The following is a 7,990-nucleotide window of genomic DNA, read 5'->3' as shown; positions in this document are numbered from 1 at the left end:
TTATACTTTACTGAATTTCATATTCAGACCTGTATATGAACCTTAAAAATACAATAATATACCAAAAAAATAGAAAGACTTTACCTCTATCAAATTAAATGTGATTATTGTTCTCAGTCTCTAACAAATGTATAAGGAGCACATACTCAGAAGTAAGATGTCAGGAGTATGAAAACTTTATACATTGATGGACATTGATGCTGGAATATATATTTGTTAAAATAATCTTGAAAAGATCCATTAGAAATTATAAATTCATTTAAGTGTCCTGAATCAGGGATCCACTCCTGGATATATTTTACAGAGATGCTCAATAATGGATCATCAGAGGGTCACACGCAAAATTGTTAATTGTGGTGATACATGTAGAGCTCAGTACTTAAGAATTAACTGAATGTATAATGTCTAAAGAAACAAATGCATTTATTAAATAGGGGTAGATACAGATTGCAAAAATATTATAATATTTTATTACGTTAGTGGAAAAGAGAAGGAAGAAAAGAATTTGTATATGTGTAGTAAAAATAAATAGATCTCAAAAAACTACTTGACTCTGCAGTCAATTAAGCTGACCACCTTCTCTTCCTGTGGGGGCCCAGTGTGCAGAGGCTGCAGACAGCAGACCCCTTGATGGTTTACATAGCCTGTTTCTTATATGGGTTGTCATAAGGGACCTTGCAGACAGTTTCTTCCTTTTGATTAATATGCTTGACCTCATGCAGTCTCCAATGTAGGCTCCAAATAGACATGTAATGGGATTTTGGAAAGCCTCAGGGTATGATGGCCAAGATCCACTTTGTCCATATCATTATGTCCATCAGCACCAAGCTTTGAAACAATGAACATGTGATCAATGCACTGTGTAGGGTCAAGTTTGAGTTCTCTAGTCACAAGAAAATCCATGTTCCCTTGCAGTGGGGCCTCAGGAAGTTTAACGCTGACAAACTCAAGGACATAGCAGCTGAGAAACACCTCATCTCAGATGCTAGGGTTGCTAGCCAAATACATCTCACGGATGCCCTCAGGAAAGATTTGCAAGCATTTTCCTCACCCAATTTGTGCCCACCGATAGCTAATTCATGGCCATAAAATAAAATAGTTGAATAAGAACACTCGATACCAAAATGACGTATGTAACAACATATGCAAGATCATTAAAACATACATTATATTTACTTTATATAGCTGTATGCCTTTGAAAGGACATATATCAAACTTCTTAGAAGAGGTGACTGTAAAGGAAGGAGAATTGAAGTGGACATTAGGAATGACAACTGATGATTATGGAATAGGGAATGAAGGTAGGATGAACTCAATAGTTGTGACATTAAAAGAAAGAAATAAAATAAGAGTAACAAAATTTTGTATTCTTTCTGAATTTATAAAAGCAATATAGGGCATGTTAAATCTAACTTACATGTAAAAGTTTGAGACATCCAATGTGGAAAATGTTGAATATTAAAATAATTTAAGGGAGATTAAAGTGTGTTTCCAACAATAATGTATTTAACTCAAGGTGTTCTGGAGGGAGCAGTATAAAATAACACAAGAAAGCAGGGAAATCATACATAAAGAATGTTTCTCAGTAGAGAAATCAAAGATACTCTGCATAATTGGCAAAGACACAATGACACTAATTCCTGGTATCATATGCTTTGGGAATAAAAACAAATTACATTCAAGCTCTCAGCTATGTGTCTCAAAGTGGAAAAGCTTTAATAAATTCCTGATTCCAGTGATCTTAGCAACCACATGGGGGAGAAATAACACATTCAGTATTTAAGGTGAGTAGGGGATTCTAATCATGATTACTAGACTATCTCCAGCAAAAATTGTTAACTTGGTAGTTTCAGTTTAAATTATGGAAATGGTAATGATACCAAGGTCAGACTCAGCACAGCATGCCATATATATTAATATTCTTATTTTATTGTGATGTTTTCTGGAGTAACTTGGTATTTTTAACCTTATTATGCTCTTTGAAATAAGCAAGGAATCTACTTCTTCTTTATAATTATTATATTGATATTGGAATCTAAACTATGAAAATTCTGAAGGGGAAAGGGAGAACACTGTTTTAAAGCTTCATCTAGAATGCAGCCTGAGCAACCTGATGCTCAGGTCAGGCTAACTGAAGCTGAGTGTTTATGTTGCAAATGCTAACTCATTCCAATGAAAGCTTTCAGTTATTCAGTAATGTGATATTAGCACTATCATTGTCTCCTATTAGTTGCATCTGCAGAGGTTCATTTGTGCTATGAATATCTATGCTTTCATTTTACTGATACCATTTAACAGACAAGAATTATCATAGTTTACATTCCTCTTGAGTAGTTCCTTTGACAAGGTATTTGGCTATGAGTTTAATTAGTAAGTTTTTCCAGGTAGAATAAATAAGAGAATGGGGAAATTGATACAAGGAAAGGAGGAAAGCTAACAGTGTGCAATAGAGAGGAAGTTACTGCTGTAAGTAAGTGAGGCTCAAAGGCTTAAGATGTGTTGAAGTGCACTGCAGAAATATCAGAATGAGAAGCTGAAGCTTGTTTACAGCTGCAGACCATGTCAGAGGTGGTCCACTGTGATAAGAGAATGAGGAGATGAATGTTTCTGCAACAGTTATTGCTATAATTTGCTAGCTCCCAGAATGCAATATGCCAGAAATGGAGTGGCTTTTATAGAGGGGAATTTACTAAGTTGCTAGTTTACCATTCTGAGGCTGAGACAATGTCCCAATTAAAGCAAGTCTATAGAAATGTCCAATCAAAGTCATCCAGAGAAAGATACCAATGGCCTTCAAGAAGGCCAATGAGGTTCAGGGTTTCTCCCTCAAGTTCACATGGTGAACACAGTCAGGGCTTCTCTCTCAGCTGGAAGTGCACTTGGTGAACACAGCATCATCTGCTAGCTTTCTCTCCTGGCTTCCAATTTCATGAAGCTCCCCGGGAGGCATTTTCTTTTTTCATCTCCAAAGGTCACTGGCTTGTGGGTTCTCTGTTTGCAGTGCTGCAGCATTCTCTGCTCTGTCTGAATCTCCTTCATTCTCCAAAATGTTTCCTCTTTTATAAGACTTCAGAAACTTATCAAGACCCACCCGAATGGGTGGAGACATGTCGTCACCTAATCCAGCTTAACAACCACTCTTGATCAAATCACATCTCCAGGGAGATGATCTAATTACAGATTCAAACATACAGTTTTGAATAGGGATTATTCTGCTGTTACAAAATGAGATTTTGATTAAAACATGGCTTTTCTAGGGGGCATACATCCTTTCAAACCAGCACAGTTATATTTTCAGTAGCAAATTGAAAATATTAAATATTTTGACTTAGGCTAATATATTCATCAGAGCACAATGATAACATGCCTTGGACCCTTCTATTTTTTATATTAAATTTGCAGGTGATTCCTAAGGTCAGTAGCTTAGAAGTATCTCTGAAGATATTTATAATGAGAGCTTAGTTTAAAATTAGCAAAATTAAAGGGTCAGGAAGGGTCAACCCTTAGAGGAATTATCAGGCATGAATATACTGCTTTCTGTATAATTGAACTTGCCTCACCTTAAATATCCCATATCTCTAAGCTTAGGTATTTCCTTTTTTTCTCAGAATATACCCAAATAAGGTTCATCATTAAGGAAAGTGTTTATCCTGGTCTGTAATCCTTGTTACAAATTGTGTGTATCACAAGTTAAGAAGGAAACCTATCTCTGGGGATGGGAAAATGATTCCATAGTTCTTCAGAGGACCCTGTGTATGGCACAGCAGCAATACATACCATGCATCTTAGCCAATCAGATTTTGAGAATCTTGCATAATGGGATATAATTATGTTGAAGAAGCACAGCTAAAGAATGTCCTTAAAGACAACTGCAACTTGCATAATTGTGTTTTGACTTTTATCTCCAGATGTTATAACATTCACTAATGGCCTGTATTGGGAAATCAGTGTTTCTCTACTGACATACTATTTTTTCACCCAATGAGAGCGAAACATTTATAAAGGCTCATGGCTTCATTAGCTGTATTGAATGTCCTTATTCTTTTATTTTAAAATAATATGTGTATATATATCTCTGCTGGAAAATCACCCACAGAATCCCATTTCTGATGTATTTTAGAGTCATTCAAGTTACTTCCTATCTACCTGTCTCCCTCTTTTGTTCCTTCTCTGCTCTTGTTTGGAGCATGGTGATGCTAATCTGATCAACCCATTCACCTCAATTAAGGATATTTGCAATTTGAAATATCTAGACTAGGCAAATTTATAGACAGAAAGTCAGTTAGAGGTTACCTTTTAATGTTGATGTTAATGATATATTAATATTGTTCAGGAGTTTTGCATTTTTATGCATAAAGTGGTGGAACATCAATATATTTTCAATCTTAAAAAAAAGGGGGCTGGGCAGATCATGGTGGCTAACAGGCAGAGTTCTCACCTGCCATGTCAGAGACATGGGTTCATTTCCCGGTGTCTGCCCATGCAGAAAAAAGGGGGGTGAGGGTTATGCTGACCTCTGGATGAGTTGCAGAGTACTTCTCATTTTGTGTAATCTGGAGGAGTATACAAAAGAAGATAGTCTCTTCCTTGAAAGTTTAGAGGCACTTGCCTTTGAATCACCTGAACAGAAGAATTGTAGAAGAGGGGAAATATGGCCTTCATATTAAAATTTGTTAATTAAAAATGTCAGTTGTATACTTGATAGAAGAATAAATAAACATATAAGAATAGCTTTTAAAATCTTAAATACTGAAAAAATACTCTACTCTTATCAATGTCACATCCAGTGGGTTTTATTTGGCTGGAATAAATAAAGGTCCCTGTACATTTTAACAAGTGATATACAATATCAAGAAAAAACCATTTTGTTTTAATCCAATCTTGTGGGTGCAGACCAATTCTGGGTGCGACTTTTAGATTAGGTCATTTCCATGGAGATGTGTACCACCCAATTGTGGGTGGAACCTTTTGATTTAGTTGTTTCCATGGAAATGAGACTCACCTAAATCAAATGGGTTTTAATCAGCTCACTGGAGACCTTTAAGAAGGAAACTTTTGGAGGAAGTTCAGACACAGATGTAAAGAGATGCAGAAGGAAAATGTCCCCAGGAGATGCCAAAAGCTGAGAGAACCATTTGAAACCTGAAGATGAGAGAGAAGGACAACAGATGTCATTATGTGCCTTCCCATGTGTCAGAGACACCTAGATACCAGCTGCCTTTCCTCCAAGAAGGTATCCTTTTATTGGTGCCTTAATTTGGACATTTTCATGGCCTTAGAATTACAACTTGTACCTCAATAAATCCCCTTAAAACCAATCCAAAATTTCTGGCATATCCATTCCAGCAGCTTTAACAAACTGAAACAAGCCACTTCCCTGTGTTTCCTCTTTCATTTTTTAACTTATACCATGATACTTCATATAACAATATCATGTGCTGGTTCTAGAGACATTTGGGAGAGAACCTATAGAGGTTGGTTTCAGTTTCTTAGATGAATATCTTTGTAGTGGTTTACAAGACAATTTTTGACAGCACATTAAGAACAACATTTTAATAATTTGCATTTGTCTTAAATTATGCTATAAAATTATAACTAGAAAATTAAACCCACATTTTCAGAATTACTGCTTATTCAAAGCTGATGAGGGAATGCCTACTGTTTCTTTCTTAAAGTGAATGTTAGGTACAGAGTCATTAAAGGATTCTACCTGAGACAGTGAGTTCAATCTTAACAGGTTTCTGAAAACAACAGAGTGAGAGCAGGGGTGAGCAGGCAGGTGGGAACAGTGAAATCTGCCAGCAAATGGAAAGAAAAAATGGCTCCCACTCTCTTTCTGACAGCTTGTGGTTTTAAAGGAAAAAATGAATGAAGAAGGGTGAGGGGTGAATGGATGGCTGCAGGCATCATGGGGAGATATCAGTCTGGTGCAGATCATGACTTCATGCTCATAGTTATCTGGTCTGGCCTCTGGTAGGTGGGGTGTTGACAAGTTTGTGCTCACTATCTTGCTGGCACACATTAGATCCTGTCAGATGAGCTGATGAGGGAGCGATTCTGAAAGGGCTTCCATGCCACAGAATTCATTTTGTATATCAAGTTCATTTTCTGGAGACCTGATATTTTTATTTTAATAAAATTGACTGGAGCTGGGATAAGGTTTGGGGGGATGCCTTAACTCAGCTCAGAGCAGTTTTTGGAGGAAGGACGGATGTCATGTTCTCTTTTTCACTACTTCCTGCTGTGTTTGGGTGAAGTTGGGGGAGAAATTGCTTTGAATTGGGCATTATTAATTGAGTTCAGGGCCTCTTCTACTGGAACTGACTGATAGCAATGTTTTTGCTGTGACAGGAATAGATTTTTAAATTTCTGTTGTGGCAGGAGCATGATTTCAAATTTTGCTAGTTGGTCATGTCTGTTTTTATTAGCTAGGGTTCTCTAGAGAAACAGAATCATTAGGAAATATAACATTTATAAAAGTGTCTCATGTAACCATGGGAATGTAGAGTCCAAAATCTGTAAGGCAGGCTGTGAAGCTGATGACTCCAATGAATGGTCTGGATGAACTCCACAGGAGAGGCTTGCTGGTTGAAGCAGGAAGAGAAACTGTCTCTTCTGAATCCTCCTTAAAAGCCTCCCAGTGATTAGATTAAACATCACTCATTGCAGAAGACACTCTTCTTGACTGATTAAGCACATCTCCAGATTAATGAACTATGAATAAATATGTGATAGTTTCAAATTTGTATAACATCAATTTTAATGTACTTTATCAACAAATACATCATTTTCCATATTGATTGCAATTAATCCAAAAGGTCCAATAAATTTTCAAAGCTTGACCAAAATTCCTTCAGTACAAGAAAAACTAACAGATGTTCACCCATCTGAAGTAAGTGGTATAATAGGAAAAATTGAATCTATGTAAAGAAGAAAAGAGTTCAAAACATGGGAAATATGTGAAATTGTTATAAAAGAAAATGGTACAATAAAAATAGCACTGTATTTTCAGGTTAATTATATATACATAAATGAAATATGTGGAAAGAATGGTTGAAATCACAAAAAGCAAATGAAATTAGAAATTTTTTTATTCTTAATTTTCCTATGTAAAAGTATACTTTTTTCTTTTTATATTAGAGAAGTTGTAGATTTACAGAAAAATCAAGCAAAACGTACAGAGATTCTGCCTAATCTCTCACAAACATAATTTTTCTTATTAACATTTTGCAACAATGTGGTGCTTTTGTTACAGCTGTTGAAACACTATTATTGTAAATATGCAGTTAGCTGTTTTCTGTAGTTTAACTTAGGTTTCACTTTTTTGTTAGAGTTCTGTATACTTTTTAAAACTTTTATTCTATAATATACATACAACACAAAATTTTTCAATTTAACCACTTGCAAATATATAATAATATATAGTTGCTGCCATTCATAATATAAAATGCTGTTCTGTATGCACCACCATCCATCACCAACACTTTTCAATCATCTCAAACAGAAATTCTATGCCAATTCTGCACTAATGAGATTGGGAACTTCCCATTCCCTAGCTCAACCCCAGGCCTTCACAAACCGTATTCTACTTTCTGGCTGTATGAATTAAATCAAATCAGTGACATCATGTAACATTTGTCCTTTTCAGGTTTTGATGATTTCACTCAAAATGATGTCTTCAGCTTCATGTAGGTTACATCATGTATTTCAGATCTTCATTCATTTTTATAGATGAGTAAGATTTCACTGTATTTATATGCCATATATAGTGTTCCATCTTTGACAATTGTCATTGGTGCTATTAGGAACATTTGTGTACAGATATCTGTCAAATTTCATGATTTAATTCCTTAGTGTAAATGACATAGAAATGGGAGTCTTGGGCCATATGTTAATTCTATACTTAGCTTTTTGGGGAACCTCCAAAATGTTTCCTCAGCCCTTGCACCATTTTACATTCCACCCACAAAGAAAAATTGTTCCCATTTCT

At 35.7% G+C, this 7,990-nt stretch overlaps 1 non-coding gene across 1 annotated transcript; it reads left to right on the top strand.

The window, feature by feature from the left end:
* The first annotated feature begins 553 nt into the window (after nt 1-553).
* On the top strand, nt 554-687 carry LOC143672817 (small nucleolar RNA SNORA70). Its single transcript, XR_013170047.1, has one exon. It is a non-coding gene; the product is annotated as a small nucleolar RNA SNORA70 (small nucleolar RNA).
* Nucleotides 688-7,990: the final 7,303 nt, after the last annotated feature.

This window comes from Tamandua tetradactyla (genome assembly GCF_023851605.1).
Source record: "Tamandua tetradactyla isolate mTamTet1 chromosome 15 unlocalized genomic scaffold, mTamTet1.pri SUPER_15_unloc_4, whole genome shotgun sequence".
In the NCBI taxonomy this organism is placed as follows: domain Eukaryota; kingdom Metazoa; phylum Chordata; class Mammalia; order Pilosa; family Myrmecophagidae; genus Tamandua; species Tamandua tetradactyla.
Note: the sequence above shows the minus strand (reverse complement) of the source record. Positions and strands in the feature narration are given on the sequence as shown.